Source organism: Herpailurus yagouaroundi, unplaced genomic scaffold (assembly GCF_014898765.1).
Source record: "Herpailurus yagouaroundi ecotype Mexico unplaced genomic scaffold, PumYag 28, whole genome shotgun sequence".
In the NCBI taxonomy this organism is placed as follows: Eukaryota; Metazoa; Chordata; class Mammalia; order Carnivora; family Felidae; genus Herpailurus; species Herpailurus yagouaroundi.
Genome location: NW_024412376.1, coordinates 16095638 through 16120874, shown reverse-complemented (window position 1 = coordinate 16120874; position 25237 = coordinate 16095638). Strand labels below are relative to the sequence as shown.

The 25237-nt window shown below is 39.4% G+C and overlaps 1 long non-coding RNA gene across 1 annotated transcript; it reads left to right on the top strand.

The window, feature by feature from the left end:
- The first annotated feature begins 11120 nt into the window (after nt 1–11120).
- On the top strand, nt 11121–24669 carry LOC121027085 (uncharacterized). Its single transcript, XR_005788555.1, has 3 exons — nt 11121–11177; nt 13639–13725; nt 24552–24669. It is a non-coding gene; the product is annotated as an uncharacterized LOC121027085 (long non-coding RNA).
- The last annotated feature ends 568 nt before the right edge of the window (nt 24670–25237 follow it).

Genomic DNA, 25237 nt, shown 5'->3' with positions numbered 1-25237 from the left:
TGTTCAATTGATATCTTTTTCATTATTCAATTGGGCATCTTGGTTTGGAATGAAATAAGTCGTAATTTGTTGCATCAAAATTGATGGAATTAATAAATATTATAATGGATTTTCATCTATGTCAAGGTTTTCAAGGATGATTTAAAATTACCAAGAAAGCTAGAGGAGTATTTATTTTACCATTTCACCACTGTTGCCCATGGGCTACCAGATTCCCTTCATGAATATTGAGACTGTCTATCTATAGTCTCCTCCAAACTAGATAATAAATCCTAGATTCCCCGTATTTTTTGTTTCTTGCAAACCATTTCCTATTATTTTCTGTATTAGTCAGGAATTTTGCTCATAAAAAGGGAAAACAAATCTTGCGGTCGTAGCAAAATTGTGATTGTTTTTTGGACTAATAGAAGAGGTTTGGAGAATTAAATAGAACCCAGAAGCAGGAAGCAAAGCTGCAGGGTCAATCTACCTGGACCGACAGCCCAAAGTTGCTGCACACTATTGCTACCACTCGCTCATTTACAGCAAAACTGGGTCTGACTTTTGCACCATTAATCCTAATCATCTCTTAGTCGTCTCAGTTGGTCCATGTTAAAAGCAGTAAGACAGTGTAAGGGGTTGAATTGAGATCTTGTGCCTGTGTCCTGACTACCCATGTTTGAAGAGAAGTGTTTCCTCCCTGTAGAGTTCATAGTGGGAGATTGGGCACTGCGTTTCTCCAGTATTGTACCCACGGGGGTTCTCCTGAAAGAGAAAGGGAGAATTCATGTTGGAAACTCAAAAGGAAACACAGAGACTCTATAGTTGCCTTTATCTTAGAAGTCATGATAAGCCTAGTCATATGGACGTAAATCTCAGGGAAGATCATCTGCAGTGGAAGAAGAGAAGTGTAAAGTTGCACCATATAGTACATGAAAAGAGGCAGCTTCATGAGAGATATTTTGTGTAGGGATATCTGGTAAGCTTCTTTAGCAGGGATCCTACTGCATAAAAAGTCATTTTAATTGTCAAAAACTAGTAGGAAAACGAAGAGATGTGATATTCAAATAGTGCAGTCATCATGCCATGTGAAAGCCAAGTAATGTGATGGTTCCCTGAGTGAACAAAGTTTGAAATATCAGAATAATGTTCATATTGTCTGGGTGATTTTACTTCAGGCAAATGTCATTTGCCATTTTAAATCAATTAATTAATTTAAATTATTAAATTATTGTTAATACAATTTTAATTAATTTTAATGTTGTTAATACAACTTCCAATTAATATTAATGTTGTTAATGCAATTTTTTGGTTTTGTTTATAAGATACTTTTGGTTTGATGGTTATATGAGAGGCGTAAGAATATAGGTTTTATATCTGTTTTTATGTTTGTGCATATCTAAGTGGAAGGGGCAATACATTACCCATTTTAGAGAAACACTACTCTTTACTAGTTTTGATTAATATACATACATACTTATCTTTATTCCAAATGCCATTAATCGACACTCTGGAATAGTTTTCCAATATCCTCTTATCCTTATTATTATGAAAATACAAAAAACCCCCAAAACTATCATTTTTGTATTGCTACCTTTGAGAAACTCTCATAGGGGAGGCAGTTCAGCTAAATGGTTAAGAATTCACGTTTTCGGGAAGCCTAGGTGGCTCAGTTGATTAAGTGTCCGACTTTGGCTCAGGTCACGATCTCACAGTTTGTGAGTTTGAGCCCTGCATCAGGCTCTGTGCCTGGAGCCTGCTTTGAATTCTGTGTCTCCCTCTCTCTCTCTGACCCTCCCTTGCTCGTGCTCTGTCTCTCTCTGTCTCTCAAAAACTAAATGTTAAAAGAAAAAAAAGAATTCAAGTTTCGGATGCCAACAACTTTATGATCTTAGGGAAGGAACTGGGCCCTTGGTTTCAGAGGGTATGAATATGGAGCTAATGAATAATACTTACATCACTGGGTTGCATAGCAACCCAACAAATCAAACCTATTATATAATAGATATTTGATCAACAGTAGATATTACAGTTAACTTGGGAATTATATATCAAGAAAGCTTCGGTATTGTTTGTGGAGATATTTTCTGGGATGCTTGTATTTGTTTAATATTTATTAGGAGAAAATAGTGTTTAAATTCTCAGAAATTAGAATAGCCATTCAAAGAAAGCAGTTGATCATTCAGGGAGGATTATTAAAGGAAAGGACATGAAAGTGACAAACTTCCATGTTCTGTCACAATGACTTTAGAGTCACTTAATGATCTATAGCCAAGGAAATCTGGTTCATGAGTATTTATTCTCTTCCATTTCTGTCTTATTTTCTCTCTCTCTCTCTCTCTCTGTCACTCTCTCTTAAACACCACAAGCACTGTTACCAGACCAAAGTGGGTCTGCTTCTTGGTGAGTTACAGAGACTGAATCAAAGGGAGTTGCCTTATAAGGTCATCTTTATCTGTACAAACAAGGAGAGCACTGGGAATAATTTCCAAATGTGTGTCTCTCCAAACCAGAGAAAGCAGGTTTTTTCTATTAGTTAGGGCTCAGGATGAATATTCAGAGGGGGGTTTTAACATCATAATGAGGCTCAGGCACTTTTTCTTTTTTAAGTTTTCTTTCTTTCTTTTTTAAAATTTACATCCAAGTTAGTCAGCATATAGTGCAACAATGATTTCAGGAGTAGATTCCTTAATACTCTTTACCCGTGTAGCCCATCCCCCTTCCCACACCCGTTCCAGTAACCCTCCGTTTGTTCTCCATATTTATGAGTCTCTTATGCTTTGCCCCCCTCCCTGTTTTTATATTATTTTTGTTTCCCTTCCCTTATGTTTATCTGTTTTGTACCTTAAAGTCCTCATATGAGTGAAGTCATATGATCTTTGTCTTTCTCGGACGGACTAATTTTGCTTAGCATAATACCCTCTAGTTCCATCTACGTAGTTGCAAATGGCAAGATTTCATTCTTTTTGATTGCCGAGTAATACTCCATTGAATATATATATCACATCTTCTTTATCCATTCATCCATCAATGGACATTTGGGTTCTTTCCATACTTTGGCTATTGTTGATAGTGCTGCTATAAACATGGGGGTGCATGTGCCCCTTCGAAACAGCATACCTGCATCCATTGGATAAATACCTAGTAGTGCACTTGCTGGGTCGTAGGGCAGTTCTATTTTTAGTTTTTTGAGAAACCTCCATACTGTTTTCCAGAGTGGCTGCACCAGTTCTGCATTCCTAGAGGCTCAGGTACTTTTTGATTCATCTGTGCATGTGTCCTCCTCAAATGTTTCTTGTTCTGTTCCAGCAGTTTGCTAGTTAGTTTCTAAAAGGTAAGATTGACAGGTAGACAGAAGCTTTGGGGGTTTCCTGAGTTCTGGAGGTCAGTCCTGAGTTCAGGAGGTCAGGTGGGTGACAGCACCCCTCTACACATGCTTTTGTTTCTTCTGTTTCTTTCTGTTTTCAATAACAAATTTAGATCTGTAAAATAACAATTTTGGTCATTTCTGCTCTCTGTTCACCAAGTGTTACTAACAAAAATTTAAAATTATCTTGCCAAAAGTCTTTGCCATTTGCCCTTACTGCCCACACACATATCTGACACATTTTGCTTTGGCTGCTGCTACATGTGCAAGAAGAAATCAGAGGCCTTTAAGCAAGTGGATTCACAGCTCAAGTTCACAGCTCAGCCCTCTACTAGGGAACGTGGCGTCCACATACCTAGAACTCTGTAATGGGAGCACACTGGGTCAGCCATCAAAATCCTATTGAACGTAAGTATATGACTTGGGCTGCACGTTAGAATAAGCTGAGCATTAAAAAAAGAGAAGAAAAGAAAAGAAAAGAAAAGAAAAGAAAAAAGAAAAACTAATACCTGACTTTCAAGTCACTGAAATTCTGGTTTAATTTGTTTGGAGTGAGACTGGGTTTCTATCTTTTAAAAGTTCACCCAGGTGTTCAGCTTTGGAAACCTCTACCTCGTTGTTATCTATTGCCGTCTACACTATGTAATTAAGCCATCGTGGAACGCGTCTTTCTCCAGAGAGCTGGTGTCTCTTTCACTGGACATGCTTGGTCCCTGATGGACATTTATCACTTATTTCACCTTGGACATACAGCCCACAGAATGCACATTTCCAGTAAACAGCAAGTACAAGTAAACTAGTAAAGTGATGATGACATACCTAACGCAATACCTCAGGAATTGCCGAGGAAAAGGAAAATATCGCTACCAGATAGGTATGTGATACAGAGGATTCCTCTAGTAGGGTGTTGTGTTCTGAAGGAGGCCTTTGATGGTTACAGTCTCTTCAGTTCCGTGATCCTGTGACTCTTAAGTGTCCGAGGTCTAAAAGAACGGCAATGGGGTTAAGGAAAAGACTCGAACCCCAAAGAGAAAGTTTTGAAAGTAGAAGCAGGGATTCTTTATTTCTGTCTTGTATTTCACTGGGGGACTTTGGCAGATGTCTCAATCCATTTCTCTTGCAATTCTCTTTCCTTTCCTGGCTGACAAACTCTTGGTGAAAATCTCTAAATGGACTTTCCCCATTCTCTTTACCTTATTAGTATTCCTACTAAGACTCTACCCTACCAGCAGATCTCAGTGGGTTCAACTTTTCCACAATACTATTTGCTACAGTACAGGTGCAGAATCGACATCTATTTACTTGTCTCTGTTCATCGTAGAGAAAAGTGAGAGAGAGAAGCTAGTAGCTTCAACCTATGACACACCAGTAGAGAGGTTTCAGCCCCCTTTCGACCTAAATATCTCCTCTGACTTGTACCATTTGGAAATTTGCTTAAATTCCAATTCATATTAACAGTTGCAACTTTTGTTGTTGTTTTTTGTTTTTGTTTTTGTTTCTGCTTTGTTTTTGGCAACTTCTAACTGCCCATCTCCATCTGGAAGTCCCACAGTAGAAATCTTGCCTGTTTGCATTTTCTCCACTTTCCTAGGGGCTGAGGCCAGACAGCTATGTGGTGTCTATGCTTTCCCCCCCCGCCCCCAAACCATTGACATCTAATCTATCACCACTACACTTCCTAAGTATCCTGGGATCTGTACACTTCTCACTTCTCTCTACCTCTGTGTAGAGGCCTTTAAATATGCCACCACGGTTTCCCTTCTGAATCACCGTGACAGCTTCCTTACCGATCTCCTTGCCCTTAGCTTGGCTCTCTGTAGTTTTCATGGGGACATTTTCCAGGCTGCGGTCAGAATTTTAAAAATGCAAACCTGATAATACCATTTACTCTAGTACTAACCCTTCAATATTTCCCCGTTTGCCTGGATAAAATGAAACTTCTTCACCGAGGACCTTGAAACCCTTCTTAATCTGTCCCCTGATAATCCTTTGCAGCTTCGTTTCTAGTCACTATCCTTTCTCACACTCTGCATTTCAGCCAGACTGAACTGATTTTACTTCTCCAACCATCCAGTCTCAATTCCAGGTCTTTGTAAACACACTAATCTCTCTATTTTAAACATCCTCTTACTTGGCCTGACGTCTATCATCTTTCTGTCTATGTTGGTATTTTCTCCTATCAGGCACCAGTCCTAGCCTTTAGCATCAGGCAATTAATTGCCTCTTTGTCAGCATTTCCTATGTGACTGCAAATTGCCTGAAAGTGTGGTTTGTATTTTGCTTGTCCCGCGCCGCGTTCTCTGTAGACAGCAGTTTGTAACACACAATACTGCTTGTTAGTTGTCCCCTGAATGACTAACATTTTTAACAGGGGCACCTGGTTGGCTCAGTCAGTAGAACATGCGATTCTTGATCTTGGAGTTGTGAGTTTGAGCCCCACCTTGGGTGTAGAGTTTACCTAAAGAAAGAAAGAAAGAAAGAAAGAAAGAAAGAAAGAAAAGGACTCTAATAAGTTCACATTCTTTCTTTCTCTGGATTAAATGTATTTACCTCAATTATGAAACTTGACAGTAAACCTTAAGTGTGCGTATTATATTTAAATCCTTTTGCAAATGACTTTCCCCTTATCGTTCTTCAGCTCAAACACTGATATTCATTTGAAATGTCTACGGTTATTTTCCAGTTTAACAGCTTTTGATCCAAAAGATCAAATATTACTGTATTTACTAGCATAAACAGTAAACAGCAAGTACAAATAACCTTACAATTTCAGTAATTCTATGTATTCAACAAACTTTCTCAATTACCTTTATCAGAAGCTGAAATTTGGGGCGCTTGGGTGGCTCAGTTGATTAAGTGTCCCACTTCAGCTCAGGTCATGATCTCATGGCTTGTGGGTTCGAGCCCTGCATCGGGCTCTGTGCTGACAGCTCAGAGCCTGGAGCCTGCTATGGAGTCTGGGTCTCCCTCTCTCTCTGCCCCTCCCCCACTCGTGCTCTGTCTCTCTCTGTCTCAAAAATAAATGTTAAAAAAATATTAAATATATATATATTCTAAAAGGAAACTGAAATTTAAGAGATGAAAAACTATTTTTGCAAGCTGATACATGTAATTATCATTTTGGATAAACCTGTTTTGAAATCTGTGATACTGTTGGGTTTATTTCACCAGTATGACCAAGAGTCAGTGTGTTTATTGGCAACACAGTCAAGGGATTATGCTAACACACTGAAATAATAAGAATACTGCAAATTTGCAAATCTTCATTGTGCGTTTCCATCAGCATTTCTTTGGTAGCAAGTATGTACCAGCCCCCAGAAACAGAAAAATCTCTGTGGGACATTAGGAATGCAGAGTAGCGTTGCTCTGAGACGAATACAGCAGAGCGTGGTCTGTTTTTTTAACGAGGCAAATCTAGAGCGGGGTAACATGACCCTGGGCCACCTTATTGTAGATCGGTAAAAATCATGAAAATAATACTCTTACGGGCAGCTACACCAGCATGGGACCTTGGTGGCCACTTCTGTGGGAAGACGGTGTGAATATAAAGCAGAGCCACCACCAAAAGCAGTGGTAAAGCATTTGGCAGCCTTCAGAGACTCCTCCATAAGAGGCTGGAGCCGAAGCAGGAGGAGGAGAATGGTAGACGTCCGCCAGCAGCTAAGACGGCTTTCCTATGAGGATGTAGGGGGCGCAGATTGAGACTTTAAACAATAGCCAGTGTAATGTCCCACTCATTTTTTCCGGTGAACGTTAGAATCCGACCGAACATTTTTGTACCAAAATTGTTATTTCACAGTTCTTTCTAGATCGTCATTCTCTGGAAAACACAAGTTATTATTATTATTGTGTCTGTCTTTTTGAGATTATTTTTCCCCTTATAGCTTTTGATGTTATATGCTGTAGATACTATCTCACTTATTACAGTCGTAAGTGGTTGGAATTGGCCAGAAATACTTGTTTTTACATTGAAGATAGAGAGATTGATGCAAAGTCTTTGTGTCCAGTCATATGATGCTCTGAATCAGTAATCAATCAGTGATAAAGCTAGATTTCTCCAACTTCTTTTTATTATTATTATTATTATTATTAATTAATTTATTTATTTGAGACAGTGCAAGCAGGGGAGGGGCAGAGAAAGAGGGGGTAGAAGATCCAAAGTGGGTTCTGCACCGAAGGCAGTGAGCCCAATGTAGGACTTGAATTTACGAACTGCGAGATCGTGACGTGAGCTGAAGTCTGATGCTCATTTGACTGAGCCACACAGGTGCTCCCAGACTTCTCCAGCTTCTGACCATACTATCTATTGACTATGACCATGCAGTCTGCAGGGGGGTTGAGGGCGGGTGGTGGACAGATATCCAAAATCTTGATTGTTTGTGGTTATTTATTTATTTTATCTTTTATTTTTATTTTTTGATTGATTTTAAGTTTATTTATTTTAGAAAGAGAGAGTGGGGGAGGGGCACAGAGAGAGACAGAGACAGAGACAGAGAAAGAATCCCATGAAAGCTCTGCCCCATCAGCACGGAGCCCAATGCAGGGCTCCAACCATGATATCACAACCTGAGCCGAAGTCAAGAGTCGGAGGCTCAACCAACTGAGCCACTCAGGTGCCCCTTACTTATTTTTTTTTGAAAGTAAACTCTGCACCCAATGTGGTGCTCCATCTCATGACCCCAAGATCAAGACTCACACGCTCCATCAACTGAGCCAGCCAGGGACCCCTGTTTGTGGTTATTTAAGTTCCCAATGGCTAGTAGACAGCATACAGGACCACGAGTTAGCAAGAAAGTTCAATTTCCTCTGGTGGCCCTGATCCTCTGTTATGTGACCTTTGTCCCTCAGCCACTCTGGGTTCCATTTCTTCCTTTGTGGAGAAGGTGCTTGGGCCAAATCAGAGACAGTTGACCTGTGGTCTGTGGTTCCCTGCCCTTCCCACCCCAACAGTCACATCACCCATGAATAGATTCCCGGGAATTGGCCAGTCTAAACTTTTATACAATAAGCTAAGCACGTACAGTTCTAAGCAGAAATTCAGAGATAATATCAGATTTTCAAAAAGTCTGTGATCAAAGATCACTGACAACAAATTCACACAACTAGAATACATAATTTCAAAGGCCCTAATTTATTTAAATACCTATGATTCCATGTATTTTAGGGTTGAATGTGATATGTACTTTCCCAGTGTAACTTCTAGGTACTAATCGTTATAGGATTTCAAAACAAATAGCCCAAAGCCAATCTTCAGAGAGATGGGAATAAATATGAGAGAGCAGTCCGTGATATTATTACATCTGAATGTGTCTGGGATTCTAGCACTTTTAAATCTTTTCCTTTGCTCTATTTCAGGTTGTATGTCTACATTTCCTTCGTGAGAACGCCTGAGGAATTGTTGAATCAACTGTTTTGCAGACATGTGGCTACTCTAACTTCTTCCAATATGTTAATGTGGTTTTTTTTTTTTAATTTTTTAAATGTTTATTTATTATCGAGAGACCGAGAAACAGAGCATGAGCAAGGGAGGGGCAGAGAGAGGGGCAGACACAGAATCCGAAGCAGGTTCCAGGCTCTGAGCTGTCAGCACAGAGCCCGACGCGGGCCTTGAACTCACAAACCAGGAGATCATGACCTGAGCCAAGTCAGACGCTTAACAGACTGAGCCACCCAGGCGCCCGTATGTTAATGGTTTGAATTAAAAAAATGTTCCTAAGAAGACAAATTTGGTTGAGATCCCAATATTTAAAGTTCATGTTTTTGGTTGCAAACTCAATAATGTGCATCATGTTGAAATCATGAAATTATTCCAGAAGCTGTATATGGCTTTGGGGGAAAAAAAAAAAAAAAAAAAAAAAAACAAAACTTTTGGCAGCAAATAAGGGAGTTTCCTCAACATTTCTGAATGCTTATATTATTATCAGTGGGAGATTGCTAACAGGGCACTTGGAACTCGTCCATCTTTGGAAAGCTAGGGAATTCTTACCATTATGCACATGGGAAAATATAACGTTTTGTTATTGGGAGGAGACCGTGAAACAAATGCTAGTCTATCTGGTGGTCAGGGACAGCTTGAATGATTCCCAGTTAATTTTTTTTTTTTTTTTCTTGTTAGCCCCAGAATGTCTCACATGCACATTCCAGGGCGGACGGCTTGCCTTCAAACCTCTTTCTAGGCAACAACATACCAGTGATTGTACCAGTGCCAAGACTAAAGCCATTGCTCTAAAGGCCTGACATTTTCGGCTGTCCATGGCAGCTCCTTCTGCTTTCTTACTATTCTTTCTTTCTGCCTCATCACCCCTTCAACTCACTCTTCGAGCAGATATTTTCGGGGCTTCTCCCTTTCTTTTCATTTCCATAATCACAATCTAGTCTCAATTCTGCTCCAGCTCTCCTATGGTTTCTTCTCTAAATGCCCTAACGTTTCTTTCCATCATCTCTTCTCTGGGGAGTTAACTTACGCTGAACAGTAAGGATTCTCTTTCTCATCCGTTCTTGACCTTAATATACATATTAACATCACAATATATTTTATGTATATATTTATTTATTTATTTCAGGATCCTTTGGTACTTACTTGCAAGTAAATACAATCTATCAAACTTCGCTTTTTTCTCTTTCCCTACATGTCTCTTCTTTCTCTCCTGATAGATTTTCCAACGTATAGATTCTACAAAGTGCCTGACACTAAAAAGACAATGATGATGGAAGAGAGCGGCGGGGCACCTGGGTGGCTCAGTCCATTAAGCGTCTGACTTTGGCTCAGATCATGATCTCATGGTTGGTGAGTTCAAGGCCTGCATCGGGCTCTCTAGTGTCAGTGCAGAGCCCGCTTTGGATCCTCTGTCTCTTCTTCTTTCTGCCCCTCCCCTACTCTCTCTCTCTCTCTCTCTCAAAAATAAATAAACATTTAAAAAGAAAAAGTCCTTTAACATTGAAGGGAATCACAGTTTTGTAGATTAAGCAAATGTATGGATAATTACACTTTTCTTCTTAGCACTTGTCAAAATGATAATTAATTGACTTATTATCTCCCTCACCAGGGAATAGACCAGGGCTACCAGTTCAATATTATTCCCAACACCTAATCCAATACTTGGCACATAAGAGGGGAAGAATGCATATTTGTTGAATCAATTACTGAATTATAGCTATAGAATAATATTCTAATACAGACACATCCAAACTTCAGTGGAGGCGACTAGGATCTATTTAACTCTGAGTAGAAGGATCAGAGGTTTCATAAAAAAGACCACGTCCAAGCTGAGACTTTTAAGAATCAGTAGGAGATGGAGTGCTTGGGTGGCTCAAGTCGGTTAAGCATCCGACTTCAGCTCAGGTTATGATTTCATGGTTTGTGGGTTCAAGCCCCACATCGGGCTCCGCGCTGTCAGCCCAGAGCCTGTAGTCTGCGTCAGCTTTCTGTGTCTCCCTCTCTCTCTGCCCCTCCCGCTCGCACTCTCTCTCTCTCTCTCTCAAACATAAATAAACATTACAAAAAATTTTAAGGATCAGTAGGAGTTGAAGAAAACAGGTTAAGTTGGATGCTGCTGCAGCGAAGTAAATAGAGGAGGTGTCAGGAGATAGAGCTGGGAAGAGCTTTTTTCTGTAAGCCGGCATTTCCAACAGTGTCTTCTGAGGATGCTGGTCTCGCCTGTTATTCAGAGAAAACCATTTTCCGTGTGCTGGTAAATGTTTAACAATTGGATCGCCTGAAAATATAAAAAGTCCTGATTTGTAACGCTGGCCAGGAATAGATGCAGAGCAGCACGCTACTTTGTAGTATTTCTACCATCCAGATGCAGGAGATACACGTGACTCCGAGAACGTAAGTAGGAGTAGCCTGTAGTGATTCTTTGGGAGGAAAGATGATTTTTCCCTCTACCTGCTGAGTAATAAAACAGCAATAATAATAGAATTTACTATTTTCTATTACTTTTCTTTTTTCTTAAAAAAAAATTTTTTTTTTAACGTTTATTTATTATTGACAGAGAGAGACAGAGCATGAGCAGGGGAGGGGGAGACACAGAATCCGAAGCAGCTCCAGGCTCCGAGTGTCAGCACAGAGCCCGATGCGGGGATCGAACTCACAACTGCGAGATCACGACCTGAGCCAAAGTCAGAGGCTTAACCGACTGAGCCACCCAGGCGCCCCTCCTTTTTTCTTAATTCCTTACAAAAGCAGAGTATCTCCTGTGGAATGCCTGCTCCAAATCATACTGTATCTTTACAGATTTCTGCTTGAGTCACACTTTTTTCAAGAAGTTTATTATTTTTTTTAAAAAGATTTCATATCTTCTTCTTTTTTTTTTAGTGTTTATTTATTTTTGAGAGAGAGAGAGCAAACAGGGGAGGGGCAGGGAGGGGTACAGAGGATCCGAAGCAGGCTCGGCACTGAGAGCAGAGAGCCCGATGTGGGCCTTGAACTCACCAACCATGAGATCATGACCTGAGCCAAAGACAGACGCTTAATGGACTGAGCCACCCAGGCACCGCTCAGGAAGTTTTTTTGTGTGTTTGTTTATTTTCAGAAAATTGTCTGCTGGTTGTACTTATGCCTATTACCCTGATTTTCTATTTCAGTCTTTCCTGTTTCTTATCCTATAATTTCTACTTGTTCAACAATTCATTTTTTTTTCTCCCTGTCGTACCATTTCTGTTGGAAACCTGTATCTGTAAACGCAAAATGCAGTCACAACATAAATTTGCGTCACCTCTGCTCTAGATTGCAGTCTCATTGCAGACTCTGTGCCTTCCGTGTTTTTATATTCTGCTAATGCCTGTGCACAATTCCATAAAGAGGTTTGCCCATAAAAATCCTATATGCCTAACCTAAGAAACTGGCCATTACAGAGAAGAGGCAGGCCACACCTTTGGAATGCTCAGGTGTCATTTCCAGCTTGCACAAGTTTGTTCACCAGAGCCAGAAGCCAACATAACGGAAGATTTTGACAATTCCTCGGAAAATAGTTCTGAAGCTATATAAAGGTTAGCTAGAGCAGAGGGCTGGCTGTTGCCCTCTCATTTATTATCCGAACCTGGGACTCGCTGAAAGTGTACCAAAAGAACAAATAAAAGAAGCTTTGCTTTCCTGTTTACTGTTTAATGTCCTGCTCCCCTTCCCTATCTTTTCTCTTCTCCCTTCCTTTTCACTCGTCCTCTCCTTCCTACCTCTGCTCCTGTTACCCCCGCTTTCTTTTCGCTAATTTCGATATGGCACTAAATAATTTTGTAATTCCAATCATACTCTAGGGATGATAGAAATAGAACCATCAACTTTAAAAATGCAAAGTGGAAAGGATTACAAAATAAGGCCAAATTATTATACTGTTTGCCGTGACGACTACATTTCTTACTGTTCGATTTCTTGATTTATTTCCTTAGAAACTTGAGAAACATGCCAAGCAGCTCTACAGCTCTTATTCTTACCTAAACTTTTAGAAGTGTAGACAATCTTCTACAATGCTACCGTGCTTTGTAATAGAGAAACAATACAGCCTGTTCATGTCCGTATGCTTTCATGTTGAATGTCTACTATGTATAGAATAGCTTTAAGAACTTTTCCTCCCAATATGGTAGTATAAAATTAGAGTATTTATTTTACTATCGAGTAAATTTATATATTAGCTCTAGAAGAAATTAGAGAAACCATATTGTTTAACTGCATCTACAATGTTTTTAATTAATTTATTTATTTTTTAATTTACATCCAAATTAGTTAGCATATAGTGCAACAATGATCTCAGGAGTATATTCCTTAGTGCCCCTTACCCATTTAGCCCATCCCCCCCCACACCCACTCCAGTAACCCTTTGTTTGTTCTCCATATTTATGAGTCTCTTCTGTTTTGTCCCCTTCCCTGTTTTTGTGTTATTTTTGTTTCCCTTCCTTTATGTTCATCTGTTTTGTCTCTTAAAGTCCTCATATGAGTGAAGTCATATGATGTTTGCCTTTCTCTGACTGACTGATTTCACTTAGCATAATACCCCCCAGTTCCATCCATGTAGTTGCAAATGGCAAGATTTCATTCTTTTTGATTGCCGAGTAATACTCCATTGTATATATATATATATACCACATCTCCTTTATCCATTCATCCATCGATGGACATTTGGGCTTTTTCCATACTTGGGCTATTGTTGATAGTGCTGCTATAAACACAGGGGTGCATGTGTCCCTTAGAAACAGCACACCTCTATCCCTTGGATAAATACCGAGTAGTGCAATTGCTAGGTCGTAGGGCAGTTCTAATTTTTAGTTTTTTGAGGAACCTCCATACTGTTTTCCAGAGTGGCTGCACCACTTGCATCCCCATAAGTGCATCTACAATATTACAAAGAAGAAAAACTTAAATGCACATAAATGGCTTGCTGAAGGTAAGAAGTAGAAAGCAGTTACATTCTCTCATTAGAACTATGATATTGTTGGGGAATATAATTTAGTGCTTTTAAGGAGTATTCCTTCTGTATTCCCTAAGAGATTCTTGTGATTTCTTCCCTTGACTTTAGGAGCTTTATTTCTTCACTTCACCCTTTTCTTTTTTTAAAAAAAATTTTCCCCAAAAGAGGGGTGTCTGAGTGGCTCAGTTGGTTAAGTGTCTGACTCATGATTTTGGCTCAGGGCATAATCTCATGGTTCGTGAGATAGAGCCTGGTGTCAGTCTCTGTTGTGACAGTGTGGAGCCTGCTTGGAATTCTCTCCCTCCCTCTCTCTGCCACTCCTCAGGTCACACTCTCTCTCTCTTTCAAAATAAACAAACATTAAAAAAAAAATTTTTCTCCAAAAGAGAAGAAAACCCTTCCTGGCCTTGCATGGCTTACTGGAGGATAAGAGTTTGAGGTGACCTCAGGGGTGACTGGGGAAGGACAGAAAAGCTGGCATGTTCCAGGAGAGAGAATGAACTGCTGAGGAAATCACTTTAGAGTGACATGTCTTCTCAGTCCTCACCTCCCTTTTCTGTCATCTTTTCCTTCCTGCCTGTGGTCTTATAGCCATTTGGCAGCCTCTTGCATGAGAAAGGGTTAAAGAATGTATTGCCATTCCTAGAGAATTTGCCATTTTAAAAGGTGGCACCTTGGGGCTCCTGGGTGGCTCAGTCAGTTAAGGATTCGATCTCTCAGGTCACGATCTCACAGTTTGTAAGTTCCAGTCCCGCGTCGGGCTCAGTGCTGACAGCTGGGAGCCTGGAGCCTGCTTCGGATTCTGTGTCTCCCTCTCTCTCTCTGCCCCTCCCCCACTCATGCTCTTTCTTTCTCAAAAATAAAATTAAAAATAAAATTAAATTAAATAAAAAGTGGCACCTTACTATTCCATTCCATCGGTGTTATGTAAGAGCGGAACACTGGTCAAAAATAAGCACTTAAATTGACATCACTCTTTCAAAATCCAAGATATTTCATTGAATGCACGATGGCTAGGAAAGAATGTGGAGTCCCATACAAGATGCTTTTCTTTCTTTCTTTCTTTCTTTCTTTCTTTCTTTCTTTCTTTCTTTCTTTTTCTTCCTTTCTTTCTTTCTTTCTTTCTTTTTCTTTCTTTCTTTCTTTCTTTCTTTCTTTCTTTCTTTCTTTCTTTCTCTTTCTTTCTTTCTTTCTTTCTTTCTTTCTTTTTCTTTCTTATTTAGACAATCTGTTAATAAAGAGGTCCAGAGAACAATTATAGCTAGATGCTAGATTCTGACAGCAGAGGAAATGAACATGCCAGCAAAGCTGGGCCAGAAGGCCACAGGTGACAGAATGAGTGCATCCAAAAGACACCCCAAGTTAAAGGAATTCTGTTTGCCCCGATCGTGTGATTGGCCTTGATTTTTGTCCTCCAGCTGGCAAAATATGTTAAGCAACTATTTATACACATTGGAAAAATGCAGGACAGGGCACTGATCGTTGAGAAAGAGAGCAAAAGAGGTGAGCCCTGCAATTGTCTTTATCTTTGTTTTTGCCTTTCTGGATTGCTCCACTGGAAGAGGCATCCAAGCAGAGGCAGTGGTTTCACAGATTCCACTGAGGAGACAGATTCAGAATTCATACAGGTTGAGGGGCTTCAATTCCTCCGGCAGAGCACTCATGAAGAAGCAGGAGAAGAGCTGTAGAGTCTTGTACACCAGTTCCTTTGAGTCTGCTGGGGATCCTAAGCTGGGCATAAATAGGGCGAAACTCCATGAGGCCAGGCAAAGAACTACCAGGGAGCTGATAAATTTCTACAACTCACAGGACTGAGAGGCTTTCAAATTCCAAATAACTCGAGTAGAAAGCCTTCATTAAGGAGGACAATAAAGAAGAGAGAAGACACAAATTGCTAGTATCAGGAATAAAACAGAAGTTATCACTCTAAATCCTATTAACAGGTGAAGAGCATTAAGAGAATATGAACAATGTGATGCCGATATATTTGGTAACTTTAAGTGAATGGACAAATTCTTTGAACAAACTACCATCAACCAAGAAAGGAAATAAAGCCGAAAAAGAGCAAAGACTTCTATTTGTGGTCTCAGAATTACAATTCAGGGAGCATAAGTCCTAGCAGAAACCAGAAAAGTATTCTGCCTGTGGGGTGAAAGCAAGGGTTTTTTTTTTTTTTTTTAATTTTTTTTTCAACGTTTATTTATTTTTGGGACAGAGAGAGACAGAGCATGAACGGGGGAGGGGCAGAGAGAGAGGGAGACACAGAATCGGAAACAGGCTCCAGGCCCTGAGCCATCAGCCCAGAGCCCGACGCGGGGCTCGAACTCACAGACCGCGAGATCGTGACCTGGCTGAAGTCGGACGCTTAACCGACTGTGCCACCCAGGCGCCCCAAAAAGCAAGGGGTTTTTATGAGAAAGAGGAAGGAGGGCAGTTATATGACTTGGATAAAAAAAGAAAAAAAATTTCCAGTTGGTACTAAGAGGCTGAACTGCTTTCGGTTACACATTGATTGACTCTTCTCTTGGTCAATCAAATGAAACTATTCTGGTATGCATTAGTTAACTACTCTGTCTTCAGAAAGTCCACAACCAACTGTCTTATGATCAGGATGCCTGCTGTCCTGTAGACAAATGTCCTATAGACAAATGCTTATAAAACAACTGCCTCCTTTGGCCCAGCCAAGGATCTTTTTGCCCAGTTCGAGTTCATTAGCCATTTGCTTTAGAAAGGAAAGTGGAGCTTTTCTTAAAATAGAGTCTCTCACGTCCAGAAGTTTTACACAATTCCACGTGACCAAACTGACACTAGATGAAGTAGAAAATCTGAATAGCTGTGAAGCTACCTCATCTTGAGATGGCACTTTAGGCTTTCCATTCTTCCTGGTTCAGGATGTTACTTCTTTTTATTATTATTGTTATTATTATTATTATTTTTAAGTTTATTTATTTTGAGAGAGAGCAAACATGAGAGGGGGAGGGGCAGAGAGAGGGAGAGAGAAAATCAGAAGCAGAGCTCGATGTGGGGCTCAATCTCATGAATCGCGAGATCATGACCTGAGCTGAAATCAAGAGTCTGCTGCTTGATCGACTGAGCCACTCAGGTTTCCCCCTGGTTCAGGATGTTTTGACTAAGGTAGCAGGGTGGCTTTCCTTAACAAAAGTCAATGTAAAGACCAAAGCAATTTATGCAAAAATATATAAAACAAAGTCTCTAGACATGAAGACACCAAGGTAGAGAATGTGGAGAGATAATAATGCAAACAAAATCCTCTCAGAAATCCTTCAGTGAAGAGTCGAAATGTAAACAAAAGCTTGTGGGGGAGACTGAGGAATAACATTCAGAGAGAATAAAACTAGGACAGTGTGGTAGCTTGGAATCAAGCTAATGGAGGATACACTTGACGTTCAAGAGATGTTTCATTAAATAAGGATGGAGAAGAATCTGGTGAAAATGAGGTTCTGAGGACAAGTAAAGGGTTACTTTTGAAAATAGAAGCAGGGTATTTTTTTTGTGACAACATTGAAGTGGATAGGAGGAAATAAGGTAAATTTTTCAGATAAGAGAAGAAGGAAGTCGATAAAATTTACTGCTAATAGCTTGAATCTTTTCAGTGAAATAGCCTCTGGGTTTGAGTGTGGGATGTAGGATTCCACTTGAAGAATGTGGGAATTATTTAAGCTAGCTTCTAGGGTAAATAGAAGAAAAAGGTTGCTTGTTAGTTCAAACCTAGTTGGGTTTACTCAGCATGCCCTTTGAATGAGTATAATCAGCAGTAGGGGGTATGAGAATAATGGAAACCATGGAATTAACCAAAGATAGGGGATTTTCCTGGCCCATGCAACAAAATGTTAGTGGAACAAAGGATTCTAAATTGATTTATGGACATCACTGAAACGACTTACCATAAAGTCTAGGCTAGGACAATAAATATGGCACTGAAATACAAAGGGGCACATAAGAGCTTAGGGAGGAAGTTCTCTGAGATGTAATACCTTGTTTCTGTGAGGCAAGATGTTCTGGTTTATTTTCTTGCTGTCACTTAATGTATGCTCCAACCGTATAATCTTGTTCTTTTAACTAAGAATTAGTATTCTTTACTTTAGAATATTCTGTTCCCACACTAAAATATTTAGTCATGCTTAATACCTTTATTTTATTTTTTTTTTTAAATTTTTTTTTTCAACGTTTATTTATTCTTGGGACAGAGAGAGACAGAGCATGAACGGGGGAGGGGCAGAGAGAGGGGGAGACACAGAATCGGAAACAGGCTCCAGGCTCTGAGCCATCAGCCCAGAGCCCGATGCGGGGCTCGAACTCACGGACCGCGAGATCGTGACCTGGCTGAAGTCGGACGCTTAACCGACTGCGCCACCCAGGCGCCCCAATACCTTTAATAAAGGTAGCCAATTAAAATAAATAGCATCCCTCACTCTCAGATACTCCTTATTGTAAAGGTAAATTGTAAAGACACTTTATCTTAAAGGCTGAGCTTGATTTTTTCTTTAATGTTCTTAGTGGACAGTTTGTATAGAAAAGATCAACATTTCTCCTTAATGCATCCAGGACTTACTGTGATAGATATTAGAGAAACATGTTATATGATAAAAGGGTCTACCAGCTGTTCAATCACTATTCAGATTTCTCTTTACCAAGATTGATGATGTGGCTATAGCCATGCAATGTTTTTTATATCCCCTAGCAATCTGTGAAGTTGAATCATGTGAAACTGCTATTTTTATAGGTCATAATGGTTGTATTCACAGTTTCATATGCTTCAACCTAATCTTTCAAATTTTATTTCTCTGACTTTGAAATTACTAGAATTAGAGGTAGAGTCTGGATATTAGTGAGTGAAGAATTACAGTTTGAATATGCCACAAACCATTTTCGGCATTAAACTTTTAATGATAGTACAATACTAGCGTTACTGACTTTAAGAGGAAGTAGCACAACTAATTTCTTATAATTATAAATACATGGTTTTGTAGACTAGAAAAAACCCTCAGATTCTTGTAGTCACGCTCAGTCATAGGCTTCTCCTTGTCTTTTATTTCTAATATGTTTTTTCCTCCTTGGGTCTCATATGCAATCTTATTTCACTTCATTTCTTCCCTACCAACTTCAATTTAATACTTGAAGCACTGAGTCAGCTTGCAAACTTAATGCAAATGTGTCATTTTATTATACATCCAGAAGAAAAAAATGGAGAGCCTCAGAGGTAGGCCCCCGTCTCTCATTGCTTCCTCTGAACTCGACATGACAAGGACTCTCTTCTGCCCAGGTTTGTGAATTGACAGGATGTGTAAACGAACGGTTAAGTCCCCTGGTCGATCAGAGAATAGGATCGGACTTCAACCAGCACAGTTCTTGAAGTCAACAGTCCGGCATGGCACTACCAAGCTCTCTTCTGAGAGTATCACAAAATTGACATCAAGGTGTATGCTGGGCTGGGTTGTCATCTGGAGGTTCTGGGGGAAAAAAATCTGCCTTCTAAGTTCCTTCTAAGTTCATTTTTGGTGTTGGCATAATTCAATTCCTTGCGGTTATAGGACTGAGGTCCCTAACTCTTGCCAGGTGTTGGTCAAGGACTTCTCCGTGTCTTCAGAAACTGCCTGCATTTTTTGACACACAGTTCCTGTATCTTCGAGTCAGAAATAGAACATTGGAATCCTTGTGCTTCTTAAGTTTTGTTGTTGTTTTTTTTTTTTCCATTTTGAGAGAGAAAGGCGGGGGCAAGGGGCAGAGACAGAGGGAGAGAGAATCCTGAGGAGGCCCCTCATTGTCAGCAGAGAACCCAATGCGGGGCTTAAACCCATGAACAGTGCGATCATGACCTGAGCCAAAATCAAGAGTTGGACACTTACCTGACTGAGGCACTCAAGTGCCCCTCCTTTTTGTGCTTCTAATCTTTGACTTATTCCACTGACAACCTTTTTTTGCATATATAAAGTTTAATGGTGAAAGCTGAAAGCCCTATCACACATTCCAAAGCCCAGAGTAAGTCATTTGAGATTATGTGTGGCTTCGATTCCTCTATTACTGTGGCGATTTGCAGTTTAAGTGTCGCTATTCCAATGTAATGATGCTGATGAATATATGAAAAACTCATCTAAATTGATATCTTCTAAAAAAATTGATGATATATGTTCTGATGTTTGCGTATAAACTTTTAGATGATTAAGATCAAATCCTTTGAAAAATGAATATTTTCTTCCTTTTTATCATATAACATGTTTTCCAATATCTTTCACAGTAAGTCCTAGATGCATTACAGAAGAAATATTGTCCTTTTCTATACAAACGATCTCATCTATTTTGACTTTGTTCTTATAACTAACTCATACTTTCAGGAATCATTTATGCCAATGAAGTCAAAGACCATTTAAATTTCTTTTGGCGTATTTCCTATCAAATGTTGCCTTATGAATATGCAATTATATTTCCCTATTTCTGTTGTTAGTTTTCTTACTTTTTTTTTTTAGGGCAAAATTTTTTCATGTTGAATAAAAATGTCAGGTTGAATTCAGCTAGTTTTACTGATAACCTTACGAGTGCTTAGTAACATATATTATCCCTTTCTGTAGTAAAGATGTTAGTTGAAAACATCAATTTTGAAATTAATAAGGTTTACCAATTTAATATTTTATTTTATTATTTTATTTTTAAGAGAGAGAGAGAGAGAGTGCAGGCAAGGGAGAGGGGAAGAAAGAGAGAGAGAGGGAGAAAATCTTAAACAGGCTCTGCACTTAGCATGGAGCCCAATGTAGGGCTCAATCCCATGACTTTGGGATCATGACCTGAACCAAAATCAAGAGTCAATCACCCAACCGACTGAGCCACCCAAGCACCTGAACGTCTTATATTACTTGCTTCCGCATAGATAGACAAAAGAAGAAAAGATGTTAATTTCCCACTTTTATTTTAGAAAAGGGATGAGTTTCTATGAGCACCTGCGTAGCTCGGTTGGTTAAGTTTCAGCTCAGGTCATGGTCTCATGGCTCATGAGTTCGAGCCCTGCATCAGGTTCTGCGTTGACAGTGCTGAGCCTACTTGAAATTCTCTCTTTCTCCCCCTCTTTCTGCTCCTTCCCAGCTCATGCTTGCTCTCTCTCAAACTAAATAAATAAACAAACAAACAAACAAAAAATAGAAAAAGGATGGGATAATGTCTCATCGTTAGTTACCTTTACGAATTTGATTTGTACAACTGATATTTGTCACTTTGATTTGCCATGTATATAATTCAATCATCTGGATATTGTGCAAGCATCTCCAAAACCTGGCAAGAGAGCATGACTTTCCATTTCCAATATGTTAGCCAAGTCCCCGATTAGTTTTGTTTAGAGAGATCTGTCTTTCTGAGACAACTCTGACTAAAATGAAACACTTTCTGGTGAGCAGTTTTCCAAGCTTTAAGTCATCTGTGCACCCTGTTCGGTTCATCACAAACAGTGACTCCAAGGATTTGGCATTAGGGTAATGATTCTAAATCATGTACTAAAACATTTTTCCCCCCAAGCAGCCACAGAAATGGCAGTATCTCTGCAAATGAACATTTAGCTTTTCCCACCTGCCAAATGTATCAATGTTTACCTCTTTGAAAATGTAAGAATGTGTAGGTTAAGTAAATTTAAAATATTCTTTGTCTTGTAATGTCACTCACACGGCATTGGGGAGGGTATTCTCTTCCAGGTGAAAGATGTTCTTGGGTTGTCTCTCACTATTTTCATGGCTACATGAAAAATCTCTCTCTGGTAATTACTGGATTTTCATCCTCCTGTGCCACCACCTGGATATTTGTTTTGTGTCTCAGTCTGAGGGATGTGGGATGAGCGTATGTGTGTGTTGGCGGGGGTGGGGGGGGAGGGAGGGCAGGTAAAAATTTTAGAAGCAATCTTGTTTTGTGAATTGTATGCAATTATCAAGTGTATTAGGCTAAGTATCTCTGAAATGTATGACAAGCTACAGTTTAAGTAGTAAATTGATTTTATTCCACTAATTTTCCTATGGAGCAGTTAAATGTCTATTTCTCAAGTTTTATATCATCATGCCATGGGAAATTGTGCTTCCATTTTCTGGTTGAAAACCAAGAAATACTCCACTCCACTTAATTAAGTCAGGTAATAATTGGAGAAGTGGAGATGTCCACCCCCAGTAAGGAATGGGGTGACCAAAAGTTGAGCAGATAGAGAACTAAAATGACTTTCCAGCTTTTCTGAGTCAGGTCTCTATGGTCTACTGTTATTACTTTGTCTGAAATGCAAATTCTCAGAATACCAGACACACCCATATTTCAATGAAAGTACAAAAACAAAATTGAAAGCCAACCACAGTTGAGTTTTTCCTTGTCTGTCACGTTGAGTGGTCTGGTCCCTTCCCCCTTCCTTTCCATCCCACCTAACCTGAATAATCAAAAGCTGTCTCTGTTTAAGGGGAAAAAATGTAGGTACTCAAAGGGTAATTCACAAAAGGGGCTTTCTTATGTAAATAAATACTCAGTTGACCATAAGCCCCCTCTTCTTGCTGATGGCTCTGAATATTACCAGATATTACTGATGTGTTGCTTCTTGGTGGTACAGATGACCTTTACTGGGGAAAGTAATGCAGAGAAGGACTTTCATATCCAGCCTGTATTGCTGTTGGGCCTGTTTTCTCTTCTCACACAAGATTAAGGGGTAGGCTTACTTGAGAGTCTATGTTCTGGCAAGCCTTGCTGCTGAACTTGGCAGGAGCATTAAAATATCTTTATTAGAAACCATGAATCAAGTTCCATCACAGAACTCATAACCTTCTAGATCTGGCTGTCTTCTTTTGTCAAACCTCACAGAAGGGTGTGGTTTAAAATAAAGTTTATTTTAAGGCGCAAAGATCCAATGATGATGGTAAATTTTCTTCTATAGCATATACAGGAAGTCTTCATTTAAAGTGAAACACATCAACTTGTGATTTAAAAATATGCCACAGAATTTCCAAATATAATCCAGAGAATTTTGCCAGTGAAGAGCTGGGTTGTAAAGAAACTGGGACGGACTTTGAAGAGCACCAGCATTTTCTTTGAGCCTGATGAAAATCCATTGGCTTTGGTTCTTTAAAGGTACATGTTAGAATAGTTACAATAGGAAATTCTGTTAGTACTTTCTTAGAACAAAGATTTGAAATTGCTCTCTCAAAATTGCTTTCAAGCTCTAGAAGTCTAGCTTGAAGTAGTCTAAACTCTCAGAAACCTACAAGACGTAAGCTGCCAGTCAGGCAGAGGCCCAGTTTTCAAGGAAAGCTATAGACAATGAGCTAAAATATTAGTAAAAGAATTTTTAGCATGTGTATAGTCTCTCATCAACCCAAATCTTTTTTTTCCAGCATGAGCTGCAGGTCTAGATACCCATCACCTGTGACAGGTGACAAATGGGCCACACAGAATCTGTAGAACAGAATCTGTAGAATGGAATAGAATCTCTAGAATGGGCCACAGAGAATCCTAAGCACATCTTCAATCCTATAAATGGTAGTGAGGGGAAGAGGGCAGAAGAAGCCAGTCTCTCAATCAAGGTGAAAGGCGGGAAAAGTTAGAACAGCAGACTGTAGAGATTAATAAAGGTAGTGAGGCAACTTCAAGAATTGTTTTGGTATGTGCCATCATTCTGTACGAGTGACAGGGATAGACTACAATAAAAATTCTCAGTCAACTCTGTGAATCATAGAATTATCCAGACCAACAAGGCTTACTAGTAGTTTTAGGACTGTAAGTAGCCAAATCATTATCTATATATGCTACAGGTGTGGAAGTGAATGCTTCATAGACCTAATGCTTTGTATAAAGTAAAATTGTTTTGTTTTATTGTTTATGAAAACACTGGTGAGTTAGACGCATTAGTTTTATGTTAAAAATCCTATTTTTAATATTGTATGTGATTATTTCATAGAGAATAATCCTATGTGAGAATAGAGAAAGAAAGGCACTTGCTATTTCAGCTCCTATTACTAATTCTTTGATACTTTGATAACTGAGCCATGGATTTAGTGGGCTAAACAATTAATGTATATATATGTCATGTCCCTTTAAGTCTCAGATTACCCGAGAATGAATTGTTTTCAGCTGACTGAAAACACTGAACTGGGTTAGATCCTCTGACCTTCCCAGAGTCTACCTATTACTCTTAATTGTTCAGAGGCACTATACCGGGATGGAACTCTGTTATTTTGAGAGGGTAAATTAGGAAATGGAACACCTTAGGTCTATCTGAGGGTACTCTACATGCTACCTGGCACATCTCACAGCCACAGGATGCTGTAAAGACTCCTTGTTTACAAAGTCTTACAATACAAACTTGACTGAACGGCTGAGGAAAGAACACGCCACACGCCAGTGTTTTCCCCCTCAGTTGCCATCTGTAAAGAACATTTTGGCTTGGAAGGTTATCCTTCACTTCCTATGTGTCTGAAGGCTCTGTTGAAAATAAAATGGAGCCTAAGCAAATTTTCAAAGATCTGGGAGGTGTTTGATGAAACTCTGGTGTTTTTTCTTGTTTGTTTTTTGCTTTTTTTGAGGTAATTGCTAAGCCCTTCCTCTCTGGTGCAGACTGCCCTTCACAGAAATCCCCATAAATTAAGTTTCTTTCCATGAGGTGGAGAGACGAGGAAAGAAAGCCTCTGTTTTAGTTTCCGCCATAGAATAACGCATATTTGCCTTATATCATGAGAGGCTGACAGGTTTAGACTCTGCTTCCAGATGTCCATACGGTTTAATGAAAAAAAAAAAAAAAAGAATAATAGTACATGACATATTTTCTTTTTCTGCTCCAGAAAGAAACAGCTTCATGTCAAGGCAACTTGGAAGTTGGAAGCTGAAGGAAACTGTTATGTAAATAAAGAAGACTGATAAAACAGAAGAAAATGGGGCAAGTAAAGACACCTTGTTCAGGAAAAAAAAAAAAAAAAACCAAGAAGGCATACAATAAAAATTACTTCTTTAAACAAAGACTGAAATGTTTCTATGATTTATCACAGGTTGAATTATATGCAGCTCTGGCTCCTGAGGTAATCTCAAATCCAATATATTTGCAAACAACCATGTCCTAGAGTCTTTGCTATACAATACCACATGCTTAAAGCTAAAACTGAAATCAAAAAGAAACAGTATGAATAAGGAAGTTAAGATGATGAAGGCTTACCTAGGGGAGACATTCATCAACATCCAGACATGTGACTATTTGGTACAAACTTGATTTATAGGTGTATAAAACTCCACAACCCCTAAAAATTAAAACTTTTATTTCCTACATGAAGTTTAGTATGTTTAAGGCCTCTTGACTTTATCTTAAAAAAATAGTAATTTTTATTTATTTTTTAGAGAGGGAACACACACAGACAGAAAAGGGAGACAGAGAATCCGAAGCAGGCTCTGCGATGTCAGCGTGGAGCCTGACATGGGGCTAGAACTCACCAACCATGAGATCATGACCTGAGCTGAAGTTGGGCGCTCAACAGAC